Genomic DNA, 12,915 nt, shown 5'->3' with positions numbered 1-12,915 from the left:
TTGAGTGTCTCCCTTTGGCTCAGGTCATCATCCCTAGGTCGTGGGATACTAATATTATGCATATGCAAAACACACCCTAATGCAGAGCAGTCCTTAATATAAGTTGTCTACATCAATGATAATAATATCTCTACATCGCTCTGTACTTTGTGATAAATGTTTCACGTTGATGTAGTTGTGAATAATTCTCGAAATTGTGCCCCAAAGAATAGGGTGATAGGGATATTTTATATTATATGCTGCATTGTGACACCCCCTAACTCTAAAGTCAGTATATGTTCTATTTATTAAAACATAAGAGGTTTATTTGCTAATATTTAACATGGACTAATATGTCCAAATGTTAGCTTAACAACACCTACCATTAAATCTGACCAAATAAGAGTTCTCAATGCGATTTTACTATTTTGGTATAAACTAATGACTGGCCATTTAAATTAAGATTTTCATACATGAAAAATAAAGAATATGGCTTAGTATATTTGTCTTTAGTATGGCACCCTGAGCAAAATTGAATAATGATTCTTTGATTTTTTTATTGTATAGAGAGCAAAAGGGAAAGTGTAAGGAGGAGAGGAGCAGAGGGAAAAGAAAAGAAGGTACTATGCAGGCTCCATGCTGAATATGGGTGAATCTGATGACTTTCAGGTCATGACCAGAGCTGAAACTAGGAGGCAGAAACTTAGCTGACAGAAACAGCCAGGTGCCCCTAGAACAATATTTCTTGAGTCAATTTAATGAATGAATTTTCATGTTACCTTCCATTGACTCCTTTGATGGATGAATTATTCTTTTCTGCAAACTTGAAATATTTTCGCCCACTTTTCAGTCCAGGTGTACACAATTGGTTTCAAAATAGTTTTTGTTTTGGGTTTCTGACTGTAGATCCTGGGAAATGGATGACCATAGAAAGAGCTGTTGACATCTTTATGTTAGAAGACCATCCCAAATGAGTGATAACATTATCAGAGTTCAAACTTTTGACCCCATTACACATCATTGACTTGCAGAGAAACCTGAGTCATAGTGGGCTGTAGAAAGGCCTTGGAGTTGCCGTATTCTTAAAGAAGCCAACAGAGAATATAAACTGAAAAAGCATGACGAAAAACAACATGGAGTCCCCCCCCCCCCATATTTAAAAAGATCTGTCATATAATTTAGCAATCTGAGTTTTGGCAAATAGATCAAAAATAATTGAATTCTGAATTTCACAGAGATATCTTCACATATTCTACAGCACCTTTCACAACACCCAAGATAAAGGAAAAGACTTCATGTTTATTGATTAACAAAAGGAAAAAATTAATCTCTACAATGAAATACTATCCCACGTTAAGAGGAAGGAAATCTTGGGCAGCCTGGGTGGCTCAGCGGTTTAGTGCCTGCCTTCAGCCCAGGACCTGATCATAGAGACCCGGGATCGGGTATAATTAACTAATTATATATACATGTTTCAATGCAAGTAGACTGGCTATTTGTTACATAGTTGAGAAAAATAACATATTTTCACCATGCTTACACCTTACATGGGGAGAAATGGGATGAGGGTTAGAATAAAGCTAGTATCTATAAAAAGTGTAACTTTGGAAAATGCCCAAAGTGTAAAAAGTAATGTGTGTTTGTGACATTAATTGAAACATAGACACTCATATTCACAGGGTGACCTTTGGGCAACCATTTAGATGAAGGTGGCAACATGTCCCCGCAAATACAGAACTACATACCCATTTTGGGAGAAACAATAAGGAAGACATTGTAAACCATTGATAAAACAATGTCAAATATCCTCCATATCAACCTTTCTGGATTCACACTTAATTTCTGAAATGAATAATTTGAGTATATAATTTGGGACAGTACCAAAACCTGGAAATAGATGTGGCCATATTTCCCCCTGTGAGGACCTTTGTGGTGACAAAGGTGAGGGGTGTGGGTCACCTGTTCTTCCAAGTGATCATGAGGGATGCAGGATATAATAGGAAGTAAGACATGTTTTCGAAATGGAGGCACAATATTAAGACAGCTAGTTTGGTAGAATAACCAAAAAATAGAAATGGAGGACTAGAACTAACGAAAACACATAGGTACGACTCCGCATGACAATTCGGGGAGAGGAAACATTAAACAATAAGAAAAATAGTTTGAAAAACAGTTAACTATCCAGTTGGTAACAAAGACATCTTCAGAAGATCCTTATAAACATACCTTCGCAGGAGCAACAATTGAGATTGCCCATCATCAAAGATGCTAGATAGAGAGCTGAGAACTCACTCAATATCAACTTTGAACTGCTCAGCTCAAAGAGTAGAGTTGGGAAGAAAGGCAGAGGTATATTTCTCATCACCATGGGAACGTGTGACATCATAGTCCTTTCACAGTGAATGCAGCTGCACAGCAACCAACTTCTGCTGTCTAGACGGGAGTATATCTGGGGAGACAAGGGTGGTATTTGAGAGGAAACACTTTGTAACAGAATCTCTATTTTGAGCTTCCTGAGGACCCTACACACTGTTTTCCAGAGTGGCTGTTCCACGTCTCATTCCCATCGTCAGTGTCAGAGGGTACCCTTTTCTCCAAATCCTCGCCAACAGTAGTTGTTAAATTTAGCCATTCTCACCACTGTAATTTGGTATCTCATTGTGGGTTTGATTTGTATTTTCCTGTTCACAAGTGATGTGGAGCATTCTATCACGTGCCTTTTGGCCACAAGTAGGTCCTCTTTGGAGAAATGTCTTTTCCTATGCTCTCCATTTCACAAGTGATATTAAATTATGTCATTAAAATATAAAAGTTAAAAAGGAAAGATTTCAAAAAGAAGAGTTGATTAAATAAGAAATTAGGTGAATTGGGAATATATGAAAAAATAGAGTACAATTTTATCTTGAAAGAAAAATGAATCATAAAAGAAAAACCTTGAATAGCTATGCTATGTTCCCCCAGTTGTGGAAGTTCCAGTTCTGTTGGTCAGGAAATGTGCAGGTCACCTGTTCTTCCAGGTGATTGTCCCTGGAATAGCCTGCTGCACATATTCTCAGGTGTCTCTGCCTGGGTAGCTTCACCGACCTTGTCAGGGAGCCAGTCTCACTGTAAGCTGTTTGCTCTATGAGCATTTTGTTCCCTAGAACCTTTCATGCCTCTTTTGGGGGTGAGAGGAAAAAAGACCACACATCGATCTCCAGCCCCAGAGATGAGTGATGCGATGATTGACAAATCTGGAGATGCCAAATTGCCTGCCTACTCCAATTACCCCCTCGTAGACATGGGGGGGGGGAGACACCGAAATATGCAAAGTTTAGGTTTCCTCAGGCAGAGTCTTTGCTGCTTTTGCTTTCATCCCCTCTTCCTGGAGGAAGTGGAGGTTTGTCCCTTTTTGTGGTTGCTGCCCCCCTGCAAGGAGAAGATTCAACTTCTCCAATGGTCACCCACTCTGCGTCTCCCAGATGAATGGGGAGGATGTATTCCAGTCCCCTGTATGGGCCCAACATGGACCACGGTCATCTGGCCCAGCCGGTGACCTTGGTTGGTGGCTCCACAACTTAAACATTCTCCCAGGCTTGCTGATTTAAATTCATTTTCTTGAACCAATACTTGGGAACTCTGCTGGCTCAGGCACATGGGTACTTTCTGGCCTCCGGGAATATAGAGATCCCACTAACTTACTTGTGGTTCTGCACCATTTCACCAATGAGCCCATTTTAGGGAGGAAAGTCTCTTGAGGAGCAGATTTCTAAAGGTCCAGATTTTGAATTTCAAGGCTCTTTCACTTTCCTGAAGCTGGCTTACACGTGCTCCCACCCCCACTCTGCCCATTATCCTCTGATAAATCCATTCCATTTTATTTCTCCACACTCCACTGTGCATAGTTTTTTCACTTTTTATTTATAGAGTCAGCCATTCTTGTTTAGATTTCAGCTTGAATTCACTGGTGTTTAGGATGGCTTGAAAGTTATGTAGCTAAATTTAGGGGACTAGCTGACATGAGGACCTCTACCCCACCATCTTAAATCCATTTGAAATTTGTTTTCTAATGGGTCTAATCCAAACTGATTCAGATGATTAGTCCATGAAACCTGTCTTTTCCCAAGAAATTCAAGTTTGTTTTTCAAATAAATTCAGCTTTATTTAGGATCATACAAACTAGAGACAACTAGGCTGTCCCTCTATAAACGAATGAAAGAGAAACTTCAATTCAACCCATACATGGAAATACTATTTTGTAACAGAGTGATTGCGCTCTTAAGGAGCCTCTGTGTCTCAGTCGGTTAAGCTTCTGACTCTGGATTTTTCCACAGATCATGACCTCAGGATCTTAGTTCAAGCCAGCAACAGCAACGTGCTGTGCCTGGAGCCTGCTTAAGATTTTCTCTCCGGGGAGGAGGGGCAAGGTGGCAGAAGAGAAGGGTCCCCAAGTCACCTGTCCCCACCAAATTACCTAGATAACCTTCAAATCATCCTGAAAATCTACGAATTCAGCCTGAGATTTAAAGAGAGAACAGCTGGAATGCTACAGTGGGAAGAGTTCGCGCTTCTATCAAGGTAGGAAGACGGGGAAAAAAGAAATAAAGAAACAAAAGGCCTCCAAGGGGGAGGGGCCCCGCGAGGAGCTGGGCTAAGGCCGGGGCGAGTGCCCCCAGGACAGGAGAGCCCCATCCCGGAGAAGCAGGAGCTGCACCAATCTTCCTGGGTGGAAAGGCACCCGCAGGGAGTTAGAACAGGACCCAGGAGGGCAGGGATGCCCTCAGGCTCCCTGGGACACTAACAGACACCTGCGCCCGGGGGAGAGTGCACCAAGCTCCCTGAAGGGCTGCAGTGCGCAAGGCGGACCCGGAGCAGCTTGGAGGGGCTCGGGCGGCGGCTCCGCAGAGGGGGCTGCAGGGCCGGGAGCGTGAATCCAACAGTGCAGGCCGGGAGCACAGGGCGCCGGGACACAGGCCATGATCCGGCCTCCCCCCGGGACAGGCAGAGGCCGGGAGGGCCCACGACAGCAAGGACGCTCCTGCCCCAGCTGAGCAGATCAGCGGCCCCACCCCGGAGCCTCCAGGCCCTGCAGACGGAGAGCTCCGGAGTTACTGCGGGGGCTGAATCCAGGTTTCCAGAGCTGCCATAGCCACTGGGGTTGTTCCTCCTGGGGCCTCACGGGGTAAACAACCCCCACTGAGCCCTGCACCAGGCAGGGGACAGAGCAGCTCCCCAAGTGCTAACACCTGAAAATCAGCACAACAGGCCCCTCCCCCAGAAGACCAGCAGGACGGACAAGTTCCAGGGGGAAGTCAAGGGACTTAAAGTATACAGAAACAGAAGATACTCCCCCGTGGTTTTTTGTTTTTTGTTTTTATTTCTGATTGCTTCCCCCACCCTTTTTTTCTCTTTCTTTTTCTTTCTCTTTCTCTTTTTCTTCTCTTTTTTCCTTTTTTTCTTCCTTTTTTCTTTTTCTCTTTTCTTTCCATCTTTCTCTCCTCTCTTTTTCTCCTTTTCCCAATACAACTTGTTTTTGGCCACTCTGCACTGAGCAAAATGACTAGAAGGAAAACCTCACCTCAAAAGAAAGAATCAGAAACAGTCCTCTCTCCCATACAGTTCCAAAATTTGGATTACAATTCAATGTCAGAAAGCCAATTCAGAAGCACTATTATACAGCTACTGGTGGCTCTAGAAAAGAGCATAAAGGACTCAATAGACTTCATGACTGCAGAATTTAGATCCAATCAGGCAGAAATTAGAAATCAATTGAATGAGATGCAATCCAAACTAGAAGTCCTAATGATGAGGGTTAACGAGGTGGAAGAACGAGTGAGTGACATAGAAGAAAAGTTCATGGCAAAGAGGGAAACTGAGGAAAAAATAGACAATTAAAAGACCATGAAGACAGATTAAGGGAAATAAACGACAGCCTGAGGAAGAAAAACCTACGTTTAATTGGGGTTCCCAAGGGCACCGAAAGGGACAGAGGGCCAGAATATGTACTTCAACAAATCCTAGCTGAAAACTTTCCTAATCTGGGAAGGGAAACAGGCATTCAGATCCAGGAAATAGAGAGATCGCCCCCTAAAATGAACAAAAACCGTCCAACACCTCGACATTTAATAGTGAAGCTTGCAAATTCCAAAGATAAAGAGAAGATCCGTAAAGCAGCAAGAGAAAAGAAATCCCTGACTTTTATGGGGAGGAATATTAGGGTAACAGCAGACCTCTCCACAGAGACCTGGCAGGCCAGAAAGGGCTGGCAGGATGTATTCAGGGTCCTAAATGAGAAGAACATGCAACCAAGAATACTTTATCCAGCAAGGCTCTCATTCAGAACGGAAGGAGAGATAAAGAGCTTCCAAGACAGGCAGGAACTGAAAGAATATGTGACCTCCAAACCAGCTCTGCAAGAAATTTTAAGCGGGACTCTTAAAATTCCCCTTTAAGAAGAAGTCCAGTGGAACAATCCACAAAAACAAGGACTGAATAGATATCATGATGACACTAAACTCATATCTCTCAATAGTAACTCTGAATGTGAACGGGCTTAATGACCCCATCAAAAGGCGCAGGGTTTCAGACTGGATATAAAAGCAGGACCCATCTATTTGCTGTCTACAAGAGACTCATTTTACACAGAAGGACACCTACATTCTGAAAATAAAAGGTTGGAGAACAATTTACCATTCAAATGGCCCTCAAAAGAAAGCAGGGGTGGCCATCCTTATATCAGATAAACTAAAATTTACCCCGAAGACTGTAGTGAGAGATGAAGAGGGATACTATCTCATACTTAAAGGATCTATCCAACAAGAGGATTAACAATCCTCAATATATATGCCCCGAATATGGGAGCTGCCAAATATTTAAACCAATTAATAACCAAAGTTAAGACATACTTAGATAATAATACACTTAATCTTGGTGACTTCAATCTAGCGCTTTCTACCCTCAATAGGTCTTCTAAGCACAACATCTCCAAAGAAATGAGAGCTTTAAATGATACACTGGACCAGATGGTTTTCACAGATATCTACAGAACTTTTCATCCAAACTCAACTGAATACACATTCTTCTCAAGTGCACATGGAACTTTCTCCAGAATAGACCACATACTGGGTCACAAATCGGGTCTGAACAGATACCAAAAGATTAGGATCGTCCCCTGCATATTCTCAGACCATAATGCCTTGAAATTAGAACTAAATCACAACAAGAAGTTTGGAAGGACCTCAAACACGTGGAGGTTAAGGACCATCCTGCTAAAAGATGAAAGGGTCAACCAGGAAATTAAGGAAGAATTTAAAAGATTCATGGAAACTAACGAGAATGAAGACACAACCGTTCAAAATCTTTGGGATGCAGAAAAAGCAGTCCTAAGGGGGAAATACATCGCAATACAAGCATCCATTCAGAAACTGGAAAGAACTCAGATACAAAAGCTAACCCTACACATAAAGGAGCTAGAGAAAAAACAGCAGATGGACCCTACACCCAGCAGAAGAAGAGAGTTAATTAAAATTTGAGCAGAACTCAGCGAAATCGAGACCAGAAGAACTGTGGAACAGATCAACAGAACCAGGAGTTGGTTCTTTGAAAGAATTAATAAGATAGATCAACCATTAGCCAGCCTTATTAAAAAGAAGAGAGAGAAGACTCAAATTAATAAAATCATGAATGAGAAAGGAGAGATCACTACCAACACCAAGGAAATACAAACGATTTTAAAACATATTATGAAAAGCTATATGCCAATAAATTAGGTAATCTCGAGAAAATGGATGCATTTCTGGAAAACACAAACTACCAAAACTGGAATAGGAAGAAATAGAAAACCTGAAGAGGCCAATAACCAGGGAGGAAATTGAAGCAGTCATCATAAACCTCCCAAGACACAAGAGTCCAGGGCCAGATGGCTTCCCAGGGGAATTCTATCAAACGTTTAAAGAAGAAACCATACCTATTCTACTAAAGCTGTTCAGAAAGATACAAAGAGATGGAATACTTCCAAACTTGTTCTATGAGGCCAGCATCACCTTAATTCCTAAACCAAAGATCCCACAAAAAAAAAGAGAATTATAGACCAATATCCCTGATGAACATGAATGCAAAAATTCTCAACAAGATACTAGCCAATAGGATCCAACAATACATTAAGAAGATTATTCACCATGACGAAGTGGGATTTATCCCCAGAATGCAAGGATGGTTCAACACTCGTAAAGCAATCCATGAGATTAATCATATCACCAAGAGAACAAACAATAAACATATTGATCCTCTCAATAGATGCAGAGAAAGCTTTGGACAAAATACAGCATCCATTCCTGATCTAAACTCTTCAGATTGTAGTGGTAGAGGGAACATTCCTCAGCATCTTAAAAGCTATCTACAAAAAGGCCACAGCAAATATCATTCTCAATGTGTAAACCTTGGGAGCCTTTTCCCTAAGATCAGGAACTGAAGACAGGGATGTCCAGGCTCACAAGTGCTGTCCAATATAGTAGTAGAAGTCCTAGCCTCAGCAATCAGACAACATAACAAAATAAAAGGCATTCAAATTGTCAAAGAAGAAGTTAAATTCTCCCTCCTCGCAGATGACATGATACTGTATATATGCTGAGTGAAACAAGTCAATCAGAGAAGCACAAACATTATATGGTCTCATTCATTTGGGGAATATAAAAAATAGTGAAAGGGAATAAAGGGGAAAGGAGAAAAATGAGTGGGAAACATCAGAAAGAGAGACAGAACATGAGAGACTCCTAACTTGGGGAAACGAACAATGGGTGGTGGAAATGGAGGTGGGCGGGGCCGTGACTGGGTGACGGGCACTGAGGGAGGCACCTGATGGGATGAGAAATTGGTGTTATGCTATATGTTGCCAAATTGAACTCCAAGAAAAAAATAAGTTGATACTTACATGACTGAGTCAACCAGGAGTCCCTAGAATAGTTATATTTAAATCCATGAATGAATTTCCATGGTACCTTCAATTGAGCCATTTATATGATGTCATTTTTTCCTTCACTAGATGGAAATTTCTGGCTCACTTCAGGAGGCTCACAGATTTACAACCCTTGCTATGTATTAGTCTTAGAGGCTCTTGAACATAGACTGCGAAATGCAATGAAATACACTGATATGTTAATATCCTACTCTCGGAAGACCATACAGAGTGACTGATAACTTTTTCGGAGTTCAAAATTTTGATTCCATTCCTAATCGTTTGTCTAGAAGAGCAACCTGATTCAGGGGTTCTGATTCACTGGAACTTTAAATAGGACATGGAATTGCTGTATACTTAAAAGATTCAAGAGAGAATGTAAAATGATGCAGTCAGTATAACAAACAATACGGAAGTCTCTCAAAAAATTTTTAAAAATACAATATACAGCAGCATTACCTTGGGAAACATATCTCAAAGATTGAAATCTGAACTTCAGAGAGATATCTATGCATGTTCTGCACTAATCACAACAGGCAAGTTTATAGAAAAAAATTCATGTCTACTCTGATCAGATGGATAAAGAAAATTGAGTCTACCCAGGAAATGGCATATTCTCTCACCTTCAGAGGAAGGAAATGGTAACATTGTTGAAAACATGGATGGCCCTGCAAGTCATTGTGTTAAGCAAAATGAGCTAGGAGCTGTAAGACAAATACTGCATGATGAAACGTACATTTGAAACCTAAATAGCCAAAGACAATGAAGGAAAATGCCAAACAGTCTCTAGGGGAAAGGACAGATGAGGAAATGTTGGTGATAGGACATTAAATGTGCTCTGGAAGTCCTTTTGACAAAATAGAGCCCTTGATTAAACAAGTTGTATTATATTTCTGAATGTCACTGGGATTATATTTCCAAAGACGGGGCCTAAAGTCATGAAGATGACGAGCTCTCAAATCCTTCTTTATGTGACACAACAGAGAATGATGGAACAAAACATTCATTGACAGCATGATGTTGATGACTTATCAAGAGTTACCAAACTGATGAGTGTGTTGGGTCCAGAATAAGAATGGAGTTGTTTCGGTTTGGAGAAGGTTCTCATAACATCTGAGATGTCCCTAAGGCACCCGAGTTCAGGACAAATACACCTGAACCTGGAGCTCTGTCAGTATCTTCCTCAAATCCTCCTGCACTAGGTTCACTACAGGGGATATTCCATACCCTCGAAGAGGTCCCTGCCAAAGGAGAAAAGTGAAAATCCTAACTCAGCCTCCCACCTCCCACCCTGAACCCAGCCACAATGCACTTCCCCAAGTAAAGCCTCTTAGAACAGCCTGAGAAGCCCAACTGTGGCCTTCTAACCCAGGATTCACACTACCAGCTGTTTCACTTAGAGTTCTCCCAGGGAACAGCTGACCACCCTCAGTGACCAGTGAGTGGTCTGCCCATCTCCCAGCCTGACTCAGAATCCATGACATTCCAAAGCAACTGTCAAATGGCAGCTCTACCTGCAGTTTGATTTCCTTCAATTGACCAACTCTTGATGAGCACTTACTGTGAATTAACTAGAAAAGTGCTCACTTGGGCTATATATTGGGTGGCTTAATGGATGAAATCTAAGCCACACAAGGTTCCACTGACTGGGTCTCAGTGACTGTGTGAGCAGCTGGGGATAAGGCCTGCCAGGCTGTGAGTATGGGCTGCACTAGATCTGAGTGGGCCCTTTCCTGCTCCATCCTTGCTCCCCCAGATCCAGTCGCTACAGTCTTCTCATCCTTCTGTAGACCCTACTGTGGCAGGATACTAAGTCCAATTACTTTGCTTAGGACCCTTCCTGGAGGCTTGGGTGTCTCAGGAAATTAAGCATATGACTCTATCTCAGTACGTCAACTCAGGTTCTGGGATCCAGTCCTGAATTGGAACCACACACAATTAGGAATAGATGTGCCCACTCATATTGGGACATCTTTAAGCAGAGGGAAAATCCAAGCAAATTATTCACTCTTGCCATCATCTAAAGACTAAATTAACCCCAGCACTTAGTAAATGTACTCATGTGTTGGTCGGTATTTTAGGTGACCACATTGCTTTCCTAAAACAAAATTAGAATCTTATATAAAGGAAGAAGACGACATAGAGGAAGGGGTAAGAATGGGTTATAAACTCCACCATTAGAATATAAAACTACCTTTTTTTATTTCCACATGGAGATATCCTGAAAATGCACTACCGTAAAGAAAGGCAGTACCATCATACAGTCATTAAAAAGAAATAAATACAAAGCAAACTAATTAAATAATCAGGCAATTAAAAGATCCAGGCAGACTAGGATATGACTTTCCATTTCATTCATAGGTTGAAAGAAGTGCTGTTGGAATAGTAATTCTTTCATCTCCTGCAGTCAACCAAGCTGAACCCAAAACTGGAGACTTCACTCATAAACATATATAAAAATGGAAATGAAGCTCTTACGTGGAACATAACAAACTGGTAGATCTTTTCCAAAGGGCTTTTTAAAAAAATTATTTATTTATTTATTCACTCATGAGACACACAGAGAGAGAGGAAGAGATAGAAGCAAAGGGAGAAGCAGGCTCCATGCAGGGAGCCCGACGTGGGACTCAATCCTGGGTCCCCAGGATCACGCCCTGGACTGAGGCAGTTCTAAACCGCTGAGCCAGCTGGGATGCCCTGCAAAGGGCTTTAATACTAAAAGGAGACAAAAGGAGCAGTGGGAGGGCCAGCAGGTGTCACACCTTGGTGGACCACCCCCTAATTGAAGCACCCAGGACATCTGTAAACAGTGTAAACAGAATCAACACTGCAGAAAAGGTAAATCTTTTTGGCAAAAGAATATCAAGACCTAGAAAAATCCTCCAGTTTAAAGAAATGAAGGTGTTGCAAGGAAATAGGAAGCACTAAGATTCCTCTGTAGGATCATGGATTTAAGATGAATTATCATGAATTAGACATGGTCATTATCATCAATTCCTGGTACAACCTGGTGGTCCTAGTTGTTACTGAAATGCTATCCGTGTTGCTCCTGCTCATTCTTGGAGGAGACATATCCTATGTGCTGTAGGTATCAAATAGCCTACAGATTTTCCATGAGTCCCCACCCTTAACCTCAACCTGTGACCCCTTAACTGAAAACACTATTTTGCTTCTATGTGATTCCAGCCTAGCAGTTTTACTTGGGAGAGACTTTGCAAATTTAATTGTAATATTGAATGTACACCACAAGGACAATGCCTTGAGGTCCCATGTGTCTATTCATAACAGATATATCTGCTCTGGATATGATTTTTGCCTCCTCCATTGGAGGGAACACATACCTTCCACAAGGATTTTGATTGTGCACTTGACATTCCCAGGCAACAAATCCTATTGACATAGGTAAAAGAATCAGAGCACAAAGCACAAACTAGTAATGATAAGTGGGAGCCAACAAGACAATTACCTAAGCTTCCCCAATATCTTTTGAGGTGGGAAAAAGGGTCATACTTATAAATAAAAGCCTTTTATTCAAATGACTTCATATACCCTCCACTAGTGCTAGTAGTATCCCTGTACTGCCAGAAAAGTCACCAAATAAAGGAAAATATTGATTTGTTCAAGACCTCAGGGTCATCAACAAAATTATTTTTTCTTCTTCCTGGTAGGACTTCGCCCAAATGCTGAAATGTTATCAATTCTTCCAAAGGTACTTGCTGTACTATACTGGATTTTTGGTCTCCTTTCTCAGTGTGCCGAGATCAGAGGGTTAATCCATTTCCCTCTCTCCAGGACAGTACAATGGTATTCCAGGGCGATCATTGCCTAGGAGTTCACCCAAGGCCACTTTGGTTTTCCTCTGTGCCTAATCAAGACTTAATTTAAAGTTACCTTGTAATTCAGTTCTTTTCATTTTTTAAGATTTTATTTATGTATATGTGAGAGAGAGAGAGACGCAGAGACATAGGCAAAGGAGGGGTGCCGGGTCCCTGTAAGGAGCCTGA

The 12,915-nt window shown here is 41.5% G+C and overlaps 1 long non-coding RNA gene across 1 annotated transcript in view; it reads right to left on the bottom strand.

The window, feature by feature from the left end:
• The window catches only part of LOC140615224 (uncharacterized), a 37,987-nt gene that overhangs the window by 2,621 nt on the left and 22,451 nt on the right, over window positions 1–12,915 (bottom strand). The window contains exons 3-4 of the long non-coding RNA XR_012016018.1: window positions 2,206–2,428; window positions 759–888 (exon numbers count right to left, since the gene is read on the bottom strand). This is a non-coding gene — a long non-coding RNA (uncharacterized lncRNA). The remainder of the gene's footprint in view (window positions 1–758; window positions 889–2,205; window positions 2,429–12,915) is intronic.

This window comes from Canis lupus, chromosome 2, assembly GCF_048164855.1.
Source record: "Canis lupus baileyi chromosome 2, mCanLup2.hap1, whole genome shotgun sequence".
Lineage (NCBI taxonomy): Eukaryota > Metazoa > Chordata > Mammalia > Carnivora > Canidae > Canis > Canis lupus.
This window is presented reverse-complemented; position numbering and strand designations above follow the sequence as displayed.